General features: G+C 42.1%; 1 pseudogene; it reads left to right on the forward strand.

The window, feature by feature from the left end:
- The first annotated feature begins 3706 nt into the window (after positions 1 to 3706).
- LOC129685581 (40S ribosomal protein S9-like) lies at positions 3707 to 4276 on the forward strand (annotated as a pseudogene).
- The last annotated feature ends 9872 nt before the right edge of the window (positions 4277 to 14148 follow it).

A 14148-nucleotide genomic window follows, 5' to 3' on the forward strand; every position in this document is an offset into this window, starting at 1 on the left:
AAAAGCAACGTGGGAAGAAGGGACTAATTTGGCTTACACTTCCAGGTCACAGGCCGTCACTGAGGGAAGTCAGGAAGGTGCCCGAGGCAGGAATCTGAAACGGAAACCATGGAGGCCCTGAGGCCCTGTGCTTGCGGTCTCATTCCAAGGCTTGCTCACCTGTCCGTGTTTAGCCAGCCTTCTTACAACCCAGGGCCCGCTGCCTAGGTATGGAATTGCCATCCTGCAACAACTAGCCACCAAGACAATTCTCCCTTCTCGTGCCCGTGGGCCAATCTGATCTACACAATTTCTCAACTGAGGCTTTCCTCTCAGATAACCCAAGGCTGGGTCAAGTTGGCAATTCAAGCTAGGCTAGCTAGGGCAGTTGTGATTATTTGTTATCCACCAGGCACCTTGCTGGGTCATGCACCTCTATCGTTCTGAGGGAGGACAATCAGACACCATTGTCATATTCTGGAGAAAGAACCAGAGGCTTTGAAAGATGGTGTAACTTGTAAAAGGTCAATGAATTAAGTAGGCACTTAATCCCAAGCATCTAGTCCGAAAGTCCCAAGTCTGAACCACTGGGCTAGTGTCTGGACAAGGGGAGACCTATCACATAGTATGCTATGTTTTCTTTCTCTAACATTTTAATTAAAATATAAATAATTGTGCACATTGTTTATATCTTGATATACTTTGGTAATGATAAAGCAGAGTATTTAGCACAATTATCATCTCATACATTTGTCATTTTCTTATGAAACTATCCCAGCATTTCTCTTCTACCTACCTGAAAATTCATAACACGTTACTGTTAATTATATCACCTTATGTGCAATAAAACTATCTACTTATAGTGTTCTATTTGGTGACTAGCCTGTTCCCATCCTACATCCATGCAGCTCCTGGAAACCACTGTTCTACTCTGTACTTTTATGAAGCTAGATCTGTCCCATATCTGAGCAGTGGCCGACAGTATCTATCTTTCTATGACTGTCTTAATTCCATGAACACAATGCTTTCATGTCCATCTATGTTGCTATGAATGACAGAACCTCATCCTTTCTCTGGCTAAAGAGTGTTCTATCATATATACATACATTCCTTTAGCTTTTCGATAGAGCATAAGGGAATGTCACAATTTTTAACTATTTTTTATCTTTATTTTTAAAATTGTGTGTGAGTGTGTGTGTGTGTGTGTGTGTGTGTGTGTGTGTGTGTGTGTGTATGACTATGCAGGTAACACAGGAGGCCAGAAGCATGTGAGTCCCCCTGATCTAGATCTGGAGTTACAAGCAGTTGTGAAGTGGGTTCTTGGAACTAAATATGGGTCTGCTAACTGCACAGGCATCTTTCCTAACTGGTATGTATCTATTCTTATTTTTTATTAGGAAAAAAAGAATCAGCCAATCGTCTACTTCCTGTAATTTGGTTCTGCTACCACCTGCCTTCTGTAGGCCTCAGGAGACTCCCAAGTGCTTAGGAGAATGAGAACTGTTCCCCTAAGCCAGTTCTTCATATTGAGGCCCAAATGACAACTATGACAGTGATTGGGAAAGACACTTCACTGGTCTCTTTCTAAAACGTCTCCACAGATTCCTTCTCAATAGGCCCTCACCTCCAACCCCGTGACTCTCAAGTGCATCCCCAGGTCTCTTTGTCCCAGCCACACCTGTGCCTTCACAGAGTGCCCCCAAGAGGCTGCCTGAACAAGTTCATCTCCAATTTCCTTGTAGGCCTTTAGATTTCTTTATAGTACTGAGATGAAATGTTTTTATGTCATGAAGTGTCATGTATTTGTTTGTTGGCTGACATTCTTCTCCATTAAAACAAGACCTTTGTGGAAATGACTTTGTTCATTTTAGTCACAGCCATTATTTCTGATTTCCCAAGATGGATCACCAAGTACATGCTCTAAAAAAGAAAAAGAGTATAAATGAATGGCTCAAATGAACAATTATTTGCTTGAAATAGAATAAAAGTAGGTTTGTAAATAAAAAGGTGAGATTTAAAGACAGATATTAAAAAAATGAGGCATCATGAGAACAAACATGCAGACATGTGTGTGACACACACAGAGATAGAGAGAGAGAGGAGATACAGACATATGCATGTAACAACAATTAATGAAAAAGAAGACATACATTCCAAAGAGAGCTAGCTAGGATACATGGGAGAATTTGGAAAGAGGGAATGAAAGTGTGTGTGTGTGTGTGTGTGTGTGTGTGTGTGTGTGGTGTAATTATAATATAAAAATTATTTTAAAAGAAATGATAGTACAGTTAATGTGCTGAAAATGACAGAAATCAAAAAAGCATATGATAATTCCTCCTGTGGACAGACAGTACATTTCCTATAAATAGTTAAAAGCAAAAGGATGCTGTTATCTGAATACTTCACATAGAGAGCAAGATTTTTATGCAAAATGATCTCGGGGTCGTTAAAGACAAGCCCCGCCCCGCTGATGCTGAGCTTTCCTGGGTGCTGGCTGGGTTTGTGGGTTTGTTCCTGCGCTTCGCTACATCTTCAGACTCATCATGCTGTCTTCTGAGCTCAACAGGACAAATGACCGCTGATTGTCACACATGGATACTTTTGTTTTCTGCTTCTGGCTGACCTGACAGTTGAGCACCAGTTAACCGGCACCACCATCTTCTCCTCCTCCCTTGGGATGTGTCTATCATCCAATACCTGCGCTCTGCCAGCTGCCATCAGTTCAAGGCGTTGCGTCCGGATGAAGGCTGGAAGGGCACTGCTGTGAAGAAGCCAGTGCGCCCACAGAGAAGGCACAGTCACCTGCATTCTTCCTCATTGTTAAGCCCGCCGGAGACAGTTGTGATTGAAGCCAGAGTGCAGGGAAATAAGTTCAGTTTGAAATAGCCATGCACACAGGTTTTGGTTTTGGTTTTAAGTTGAGAAAGCAGGGAAACCACACTAATAATAATTGTTTTTAACTTTTAACGTTGTATCCCTGTGGGGACTGAGCTGTGGCAGTGTATGCTGGGTATGTACCCCATCACTGTGCTCAGGGATTTACTTTGTTTTGTCTATCTATAATCTCTCTCTCTCTCTCATCTGTCTTTACTTATCTGTTTTGGAGACAGAGTTTCTCTGTGTAGCCCTGGCTGTCCCTTAACTCACTGTGTAGACCAAGCTGGCCTGGAATGAGACTGGGATTAAAGGTATGTGTCACCGCTGCCTAGCAGAGTCTTACTGCCTAATCCAGGTAGGTCTTAAACTGAAGATCCTCCTGCCTCCACTGCCCAGTGCTGGGGTCACAAATGTACCACCACTGGGTACAAAATTTTAACTTTTTCATCATTTTGTTTTAATTTTTGAAATTCCACTCTTTATTTGTGTTTATGGGGGCGAGGGTGGGGTCCTTGTAAGGCTTACTATTGCTGTGATGAAACAGTATGACCAAAACAACTTGGGGAAGAAAGAGTTTATTTGGCTCATCACAGTCCATCATTAGAGGAAGTCAGGACAGGAACTCAAGCAGGGCAGGAACCTGGAGACAGGAGCTGAGGTAGAAGGAGTGCTGCTTACTGGCTTGCTTCCTCCTGGTTTATTTAGCCTGCTTTCTAGTAGAATCCAGGACCACCAAACCCATTGATGGCACCACTACTGTGGGCTGAGCCCTCTCCTGTCAATCACTAATTAAGAAAATGCCTGGTCACAAGCATGAGTTCGAAGACACAGTGGTCCTAGAGAAGTTAACATGTCTGTTGCCAGAAGCTGAATTTGTTGTAAAACCCACAGAGACCCTTGGAGAAACTGCATCTTGACTAGGACATGAAGCTGATCAGAGAGTATGGGCTGTGGAACAAACATGAGGTGTGGATGAACAGATTTACCCTGGCCAAGATCCACAAGGCCACCTGAGAGCTGTTTATGCTGGACAGAAAAGGACGCTTGGAGTCTTTCTGACCGCAATGTCCTCTGGGGCGACTCATTTGCATTGGGGTGCTGGATGAGAGCAAGATGAAGCTGGATTACCTCCTTGGCCTGAAGACCGAAGATTTCTTGGAGAGGTGGCTGCAGACCCAGCTGGGCCTGGCCAAATATTTTCACCATGCTTTGTGTGCAAATCCACAAGCATCATATCAGGGTCTGCAAGCAGGTGGTGAACATCCCACTGTTCTTTACCAGTCTGGAATCCCAGAAGCACTTTGACTTCTCCTTCCATTCTCCTCATGATAGTGGCTACCCAGGCCGTGGGAAAGGAAGAACGTCAAGAAGGGCCAGGGTGATGGGTGCTGGAGCTGGTGATGATGAGGATGAAGATTAAATTAACACCTCCCTCGACTGACAATTGGCTAGTTTTCCAGTTGACTAATAAATTAGAATTAACACTTGGGGGGAAAAAACAAAAGAAAGAAAAAGAAAATGTCCTGCAGGCCTGCTTATACTGCCCGATCTAATAGAAGCATTTTCTCAATTGAGGTTCCTTCTCCTCAGCTGATTTTGGCTTGTGTCAAGTTGACATAAAACTATCCAGCCCAGGAGGTGGGGTGGGATGGGCACACATGTGGGATTCAGAAGACAATTTTTGTGAGTTGTTATTCTCCATCCACCTTGCGCATCCAGCTTAGGTCGCCAGGCTTACCAGCCACCACTTTTACCTGCCGAGACGTCTTGATGCTGAACATGCTCTAAGGTTTTACTTTATCCAGGAGAATCATGCTAACCATCAAACTGTGTGTTCTTTCGCAGGGCGGGGGTGGAATTCTGAGCTACTTTACAGCTGTGGAACTGATCAGTCTGTTCCAGGTCATGGGGTTTGGATCCCCCACCTGGGTTATGGGATGTAGCTGCATTTCATGTCACCAGTGACACATTCCTGGTCTGCTGAATTAGGATTCCAACCGCTCTGTTTGTTGTTCTTGCAGTGAATACGGATCCCTCAAAACACCACACTTTAACTTCTCATCAGGCTGAGGCTCTTCCGGAATTGGGGTTGCAATATTTATATTTCTATTTTGTTTTTTCAGGAGGTTTAGGGAAGATCCACTGGACGTTAAGGTGGCCCATAAGCTTGCTTGATGGAGGTTGTGGGTCAGTTATTACTGCAACACGGGGACCACACCGACAGTTGTAGCTATTGGATGCTCGTCAGAACAGATGTTTCTTCCAGTTGAGTAGATGAAGGGAGGCAGCATCCTTTTGTTCACCTGTTTGTTCATCCGAGTGTATTTAGGGATGCTGGAAGACCTGTGTGAGGTGCTCTTCCATAGCAGGGAGCTATCACTGCACGAACAAAATGATACACATCTTTGTACACACAGGGCTTACCTTCTGCTAGGTACATATCTCCCCTAGCCCGCATTTCCAACAGTACATTATGTAGGATGTGAGAGATATGTGGAGAAAGAGAGGAGGAAGTGAAGCCAGAGGTTAAATGGGAGTAGGGGAAAACTCACTGAAAAAGGCACATTTGAGAGAACACCCAAAGACATGAGTGGGTCTGCCATTCAGACATCAGGCTACAGTGTGTGCAATGCAGAAGAAACAGCAGGTGCTGAGACTCTGAGGCAGAAATATGTCTGATGGGTTTCAGGAAAATAATGAAAAAACTATGATAATGGAGTAGAGGTTCTTGCTTTAATAATAGCACCAAATGGCATTCCTCTTGTTTGCTTGTGTATGTGTTGTGGAGATCAGAAATCAACTTGTGGGAATCAGCTCCCCGCTGCTACCATATGAGCCCCAGGGATGGAGGTCAGGACCTTAGGCTTGGTGGCAAGTGCTGAGCCATTTGGCTGGCCACAGATCACATTTTAGATGAAGAGAATCAATACTGTAAATTGCAGCAGCTAGTTTGCTCTCTCTACTGGAAAGAGAGAGTACTGAATCTCATATTTCAAAGCTATTTCTTTCTGTACCAGTGTGTGGGTTGTCAGAGAGAATTCTTCATTAATAAGGCACCATTTGGGTGAAATATAAACTGAAACCAACTTTTAAAATTTTTACAAGCTTTTGATATTTGAATAGCTGCTGGTCTCTTCAGGGTTGTTGTTGGGGAAGTAGAACACATACTTTGGTAAAGAGCCACTGGCGGAAATATTTTTAATTTCCTAGCTTGGAATTGTTTTCAAAGATTGAGAAATTAAAAGTTTTGCATTGTGCTGACCAGTGATGTTGCACACCTTTAATACCAGAACTCTGGAGGCAGAGGCAAGGAAATCTCTATGAGTTTGAGGCCAGCTTGGTCTGCAGAGCAAGTTCTAGGTCAGCCAAGGTTACACAGAGAAACCCTGATTTAAAAAAAAGTAAAAAAAAAAAAAAAGAAAAAAGAAAAAGAAAAAGAAAAATGAAAAAGAGAAAAAGAAAATTTTCTTTTTTCTTTTTTTTCTTTTCTTTTCTTTCTTTTTTTTTTTTTTTTTTTTTTTTTTTTTTTTTGCATTGAATGTATGAATTTGAGTTTTGGGAGCTCTTGAACTTTTCCCAGCTGGCCCAATGTTGATGGAGAGCCATTGGCTGAAACTGACATGGGGACAGAGGACAGTGACAGAGCAGAGCATTTTAACTATTTCAACAAGTTGTGGCTAAGCATTTTCTCTGATTTTTTTTTCTCAAAGGTGATGAGGCAAAGGAGGTGTTGGAAGTAGCATTAAAGCATGTCCTCATGGTGACCTTATATTTATGATCTGTCAGATATGTCTTAGTTAGGGTTACTATGGCTCTGATGAGACACCTTTGACCAAAACAACTTGGGGAGGAAAGGGTTTATTTGGCTTATGCTTTCATATCGCTGTTCATCATTGGAGGAGGTTAGGGCAGGAATTTAAGCAGGGCAGGAATCTGGAGAGAGGAGCTGATACAGAGGCCATGGAGGGTTGCTGCTTACTGGCTTGCTCCTCATGTCTTCTTTCTTATAGAACCCAGGACCACCAGCCCAGGAGTGGCACCACCTAAATGGACTGCCCCCCCTCATCAATCACTAATTAAGAAAATGTACTAAAGGCTTACCCACAGCCGTATCTTATGGAGGCATTTTCTTAATTGCGATTCCCTCTCGTCAGATGACTTTAGCCTGTGTCGAGTTGATATAAACTATCCAGCACAATATTAGCTCTGCTTTTCATGGGAAATGAAGATTATTTTCTAAACTGGAATTAATCATGGTATTTCAACATGGTTTTGACGTCAGTAGTTATTTGATATTAAAACAGAGAATTTTATTGAAAGAATTCATGCATAGTTAAAAAAAAAACAAAATTACAGTGAGCTCCCATGTATCCAACTGCCTAGCTTAATGATATCACCTCTGTGGCTTCCTATCTGTGCCTTTCTCTATTCATCACATTCCTCCTGACAGGAAGTAACCCTGTTCCTCAGCTTGCATTTCCAGACTCTGATCTATAGCAGACAGATCCAGGTTTTGACTTCTCTCCATTAAAGTTGAGGATCCAGGCCTCCAGGCTGGGCATGTAGCTCCTGGCAAACTCAGCTTCAGAGCCTGAGCCCTTTCTGGAGAGATTTTTGTTCTGGCTCCTGAGGAATTCTGCCCTTCCTGCCAGCTCAGTCATACACAGTACCCGGTTTCCCTCCCCTTCCTCATTTTCCTTTGTAATGCCCCAGAAATGGTTTTTCTGAACATCTAGTGTATCCTACTTTATATTAGATTTTCAAATCACACGCTTTCGGAATAATAACCAGTTCTGGAAGAAAAATCTCGTAATAGCATAGGTGTCTTATACGGCGTGCACTTTCTTAGACTACACGGCTCTGATAATTTCAGGAGTGAGGAAGGCCAGCAAGCTGCCGAGCGTTCAGGTCAGCCCAATGCTCTTGTTCTGAGTTGAGGAAAAACAAGAGGTTTCTAATAACGTTATGGTGTGGCAAGCAGAGCGCTTAAACGCACTGAGAGAAAACTATTTTAAAGTAACGTGCTGTTCTGGTGCCTATTTAATGACAACATCAAAGCAGAGCACTCAATTATTTGCTTTCCTTGATATAACAAATAGAGTCCAGGAACTTTACTTGTGGTATTTTTTTTCTATCTATGCCAATTTTCCACCTCCTGTTAACACTCTAGTAATTCTAACCCAGAGCTGTGGTGCTGTCACAGGGATCTTAGTTACTCAACGGGCAGAGGCAGGAAGACGCTTTGAGGCCGGGAGTTCAAGGCTAGCCTGGTAATACAGTTTGACCTCTGAAGACAAGTAAGTGAACAAACCAAGTCAATAACCTTATTGTTTGAAAATAGATCTGTAGCTTATCCATCTCAGCACAGCTCTCATTCTCCTTTGCTCTTCTGTTATTCTGCAGTGCCAAGGGTGGAAGCCAGGGCCTCACTAGAGCTGGGTAACATGGAGCTGCTTCTTTCTGGCTGGAGACTCATCATCATGCACGAGTGACTGTCATACGTGACCTAAATACTGCATTCAGTCAGAATCTATTCAGTGAGCCCTGTTCTTTTTTTATATAATAATTTTTATTTTTTTATATTGATCACAGGTTATTTACTTTGTATCCCAGTCATAGCCCCATCCCCCATTCCCTCCCAATCCCACCCTCCCTCCCTCATCTCCTCCCTGCCACTTTCCAAGTCCATTGATAGGGGAGGACCTCCTTCCCTTCCATCTGACCCTAGCTTATCAGGTCTCTTCAGGACTGGCTGCAATGTCCTCTTCTGTGGCCTAGCAGGGCTGCTCCTCCCTCGGGGGAGAGATAGTCCCTGTTCCCCTTATTAGGGAAACCCCCTTGGATGCTAAGCTGTCATGGGCTATATACGAGCAGGGGTTCTAGGTTATATCCATACATGGCCCTTGGTTGGAGAAACAGTCTCATAAAAGACCCCTGTGCCATGATATATTTGGTCTTGTGGAGCTCCTGTCCTCTCTAGGTCTTTCTAACTCCCTCTTATTTCATGAGTCCCTGCACTCTGCCAAAGGTTTGGTTATGAGTCTTAATATCTGTGAGCCCTGTTCTTAATTTATCAAGGAAGATTCTCTGGGATCTCCTTCCAATAATCATTTATGTGTATACATATATATGTAAAATTTTGTTTGTTTGTTTGTTTTTTGAGACAGAGTTTCACTTTGTATCCTTGACTATCCTAGAACTTGATCTGTAGAAGGGGATGACCTTGAACTCATAAGAGATCCACCTGCCTCTGTCTCTGGGATGCTGGGATTAAAGGGGGATGCCACCACTGCCTAGCTTATTTGGTGAGCCCAGTTTTTAATTTAATTTAACAAAGAAGTTCTCTGGGGTTGGGTATAGTGGCACATGCCTTTGATCCCAGCACTCAGGGAGGCAGACGCAGGCAGATCGCTGCTGCGAGTTCGAGGTCAGCCTGCTCTACAAAGCAAATCTAGGACAGCCAAGGCTACACAGAGAAACCCTGTCTCAACAAAACAAAACAAAACAAAACAAAACAAAACAAAACAAAAAGAACTTCTCTGGGATTTCCTTTCTACAATCATTATTATATTTCTATTCATTTCTTCTGCCACATACAGTTGGTTTGTTTTGAATTGTTCAATAATACATTGTATAAATAGAAAAGTATCAGTGCCTCTGTTTTCTTATCATTGAATATTTTGGCTGTTTTAAGTTTTAACTTAAAAAAGTGTGTGTGCTTGTGTGCATGCTTGTGCATGAGTGTGCAAAGCTGTGTGTGTATTGGGGGGGCCAGAGTGCAACTTGGAGTTCATTCTCCAGAACGCTTCTTACTTCCTTTTAGAGAGGGTCTGCCATTGGCCTGAAGCTTACCAATTACACTAGGCTGGCTGGCCAATGAGCCCCAGGGACTGTTCTGTCTCATCCCCCTAGTACTGAGATTACAAGGGCACACCAGCATGCTGGTGGCATTTGGGGAATTGAACTCAGGTCCTCGTGTAAGGTGGTGCTATATCAGCTGAGCCATCCCTAGTCCAGGGTTTCACGCTTATGGACAGTGCTGGTGCCCATGTACATGCGCCCCCCCCACAAACACACGCACACATGTGCCCAAGCACAGAAATAAAATAACATGGTATAGAGTGGGAGATAGAGAGAAAATTTTATCTCAGTTTTTTAAGTTGATGGCTAATTGTCTCATAATCATTTATTGGTTAGCTTCTAATTTTCCCACTGACACATCTTCAGTGTCACTTGCACAACAGTATAGTGCTTATATGGAAATAAATCATTAAGTAATTGCTCCAAAGCGTAAGAGTGGGGATGCTAGTAATTTTATAGCAATATATATATATATATATATTTTGTTGTTCTACAATCTTAAGTTTGTTGTCTGTGTTTTTGGTTTTTTTTTTTTTGTGATATCTTCAAAACATCCTGTCTTGATTTTTAATTTTTCCAAACATTACATTAGTTGACTATTGAGTTTATTTTTTACTTTTTATTTATTATTTATTACAATGTATTCACTTTGTATCCTCGGTGGTAGCCCCCTCCCTTGTCACCTCCCAATCCCACTCTCCCTCCTTCTCCCACTATGCCCCTTCCCTAGTCCACTGATAAGGGAGGTCCTCCTCCTCTTTTATCTGACCCTAGTCTATCAGGTCTCATCAGGACTGGCTGCCCAAGGGTGCCTGCAGAGATTGATGCTCCAGCCAAGGACCATGCACTGAGAGGACTTAGACCCCCCGGCTCAGATGTAGCCCCTAGGCAACTTAGTCTCCAGGTGGATTCCTAGTAAGGGGAACAGGGGCTGTCTCTGACATGGACTTAGTGGCCAGCTCTTAGATCACCTCCCCCTGGGAGGGCAGCCTTGCCAGACCTCAGAGGAAAACAATATTGCAATATATATTTAAGTTTTTATTATTAGCTGTTAATGTTCATATTTTGGTATGCCTAGTCTATAAATCAAAATTTATCATGAGTGTATGTGTATATATGCCTATATTCTATATGTATACTTCATACATGCACACACACACACACACACACACACACACACACACGAAATATGCTCCAAGACTCCAGTGAGTATCTGAATGTCTGAACTGTGTTTCAAGTGTGTTCAACTTATGACCCACAGACTGCATGCATCTCAGCATAACTGCAAACGTGGCCCAACACATTTAACAATACCTCACCATACTTCCCTTCGACTAATCCATCGACTAATTTGTGTTGAAAATTGTACTATAATCTGCTCCTTTGTCTCATTTGCTAATTATACAAATCCATCACATTTCTCTGTATGCTTCAGTCATTTTCATCTGTTGTGTGTTGTTTTGTTGTATCAGAGGTTTCAAAGGATTTATTTGGGCTGGAGAGATGGCTCAGCCATTAAAGGCTAGGCTCAAAACAAAAAAAAATGTAAGAATTTCTACATCCATTTTTCTAGAATGGATATTTGGGCTGTTTCTTATTATGGACCTCAACATTCTTCTTTGCAAAAATATCTAGTTCAAAGAGTTTCCCATGGATTATATATCAATATGTATATATAAACACAGTAGAGAAAATGTGTGACATGTGATAAATATCTAAAAAGGTTGCTATTATTGCTATGTCTTGGTCATGTCTGATTTGCCATAGTGTGGTTGGAGGTCATGTTCCTTCACTTTCTACTTCCAGGACCTTCCACAATAGCAATGAGTGCCTGCTGTCTTTACTTAATGAATGAAAAGTTAAAGAAGGAATCAAAATGTTTAATAGTTTGATGTATACATTCTAAATAGTATCTTCAGCTTGCAGACAAGGTAACAGAAAAACTGCATTAAAAAATACCGTGGCTAAGGTGAGGGGTCTGCTATCTATTTTCACAGCTCCCCTCAACTTACATGTCTATTATTCTCTTTATGTTTTCAAGCCTGGCGTGTTCAAGCTTTCCTTAGAGCAGTAGAGACAACTGGACACTCTTCCTTCTACTTAGGGGCATCCTGCAGTGACATGGATAGGCAGAAGAAGGGACAAGATTTTTGGGTTTCACAGATAACCAGTGCAAACAGGAGGTTGAGAAGGAGGCAGTCTGGGCATCCTTGGTAGGCATGTGAATATATCAGGCAGCTGAGAGAGCCTTCAGACGTGGATGCAAATTAGGAGCATCGGTTTGCCAACTGTTGCTTTGTGGTATGTCATTGACTATGTAGGCATTTGAATTTGACTATATTTGATTGACTCAGAGGTCCAGCTCTGCTTTTCGACAGGGAAACCTATAAGAACAGAAAAGTTTGCCTCAGAGATTCTTTGTGGAACACTCAGAGCTATATGCTTTGTGTGTGTGTGTGCGCGTGTGAATACATCAAAATATTGCCTTTAAATTAATGATGGGTTGTCAGTGTGCTGAGTGCCAACTGTCTGTCATCCCCTGCACCCCAGTGGGAAACTGGAAGGAGAAGAAAGAATTGTTTTTGGGGGTACAGTGAGCCTGCCCCTCTGGGATTGTTTCTGAAAGCTGACTGCAGCTGCTTTGCCGACCTTTCAACCATACAACAGATAAAATTAAGTGATTTTTAAAACGGAAATGTTCTGTATAGAGGGGAAAAAAACCACAGAAAACTGACATTGCTGTTTAGAAATCAATTTATTTATTTGTGCTGTCTTACAGTTCCCCAAAACTTATTATTGGAAAATTTCTGTTTCTGTAATGTAATAGCAAATGTTGTTATTATTATAATTATAAAATCTTCCCCCCTTTTACTATCACAATAGTTTGAAGTGGGTGAAGCATCTGGCTCAGTGTTTGAGAAGTGGTTGTTTCATGGCTAAATTGACTTCAAATTCAGCAGCCACCAGCTTTGCCAAGGATTTACTTTGAACATTTCAATGACAAGTGACAAAGTCCTCATGCTTGAGTGTTTTCTGATGTTGAGTCACATCCAGAGAACTTGGGAAAGAGGAAAAGAAAAAGAAACCCCGCTGGCCACTCTTGATGTTTGTTTCCATGCTACACGTACGGTTTCTGCCAGATGTTCACATTTCATCTTGTCTGAATAAAAGTCTTTCTTACTTGAGAATGTCAATATCATTTAACAGCAAAAGCAATATAATTACACTATTCAATAAATGTTTAACCGGAGACAGACATTTCCAACTTACAGGGAACTTACCAGAGTGGACCTTTTAGCAATTTAGTAGTTAAATTAGTTTTTTTTTTTTTTTTTTTTTTTTAAGAAATTCCAACATCTGGTGAGCAGTCTCTAATTTCTAAAGTTTGGAACAAAAAGCCACTGCACAAATTCATCGCTATGAACAATTTGCTAGTTGTTTACCTTAATGCCAATCTTGCCCCTGTACCAGACAAATATATTTCAAACGTGTTTTCAAATTCAGATTTCTGGGCATGAAATTAATGCCATTCCATTCGCCAACTATCGTCTGTGTTTTGAGATGTCACTATTCTCTTGGGGAGTAGAACCAGTCATGTTACAGAAAGATGACTTAATGGTCATGCCTTTGACTGTTGTTTGATACCGCTGGGTACTCACTGGAGGAGGGATGGAAGGGTGGAGTGGGTTATCTGCTTTGCCTCAGGTGATAGCTTCAGGTGATAGTCTCTTTTCTGTGTTTGGAGAGTTTGAGAGCATAATAAGCAATCTTACGTTGTAGGTCTTTTAAAAAGCCAATAAACTCCCAAAAGAGTGTGCAGCTCTTCCCAGGCTTGTCTGCAGTCAGCAGTACAGACAGACTGAAGTACTTAGGTTGTTCTCTATTTTAATCAAGTTGCCAAAACCCTCCTCCTTTTCACTTTCTTTCAAAAGTAGTTTTTTTATGGCTCAGTTAATTCCCATGCGTGATTTACCCTGACAATGTTGAGCCTCAGTTCACTTTGAAATACATGACATCAGACATTGACATAGATCAGGGGTCAAAACTCAGCTCTTCATTAGAGTAGCTCCTTGCACTGATTAGGTATATTGGTCCTAAGGAACATGGGGTGTGCACACATTCACAGCACGTGTCCCCCAAGAAGCTACTTGAACTTCCAGGGATAAGACAAAGCTTCAGCTTATGGATAAGAAAGTAAAGATGAAGGAGCTTGCAAGCCGTCCAGGAAGGCTGCTTTTTATTTGCCCTTCCTGGAAGGCCTGGTGAGCGTCACCATCATTTGCTATTCCAATGGATCAGCCCTTAACAGTGCACTTTCCTCTACGCCCAGAAGTACAGGGACACTTGTATATTCATAGATACAATGCATGTATGTGGTTTCTAGAAGACTCATTTTGAAACAAGCGCCATTGCAGGCACAGAATTTGAAAT

The sequence above is a fragment of the Psammomys obesus genome, unplaced genomic scaffold, assembly GCF_907164565.1.
Source record: "Psammomys obesus unplaced genomic scaffold, mPsaObe1.curated_primary_1811, whole genome shotgun sequence".
NCBI lineage: Eukaryota > Metazoa > Chordata > Mammalia > Rodentia > Muridae > Psammomys > Psammomys obesus.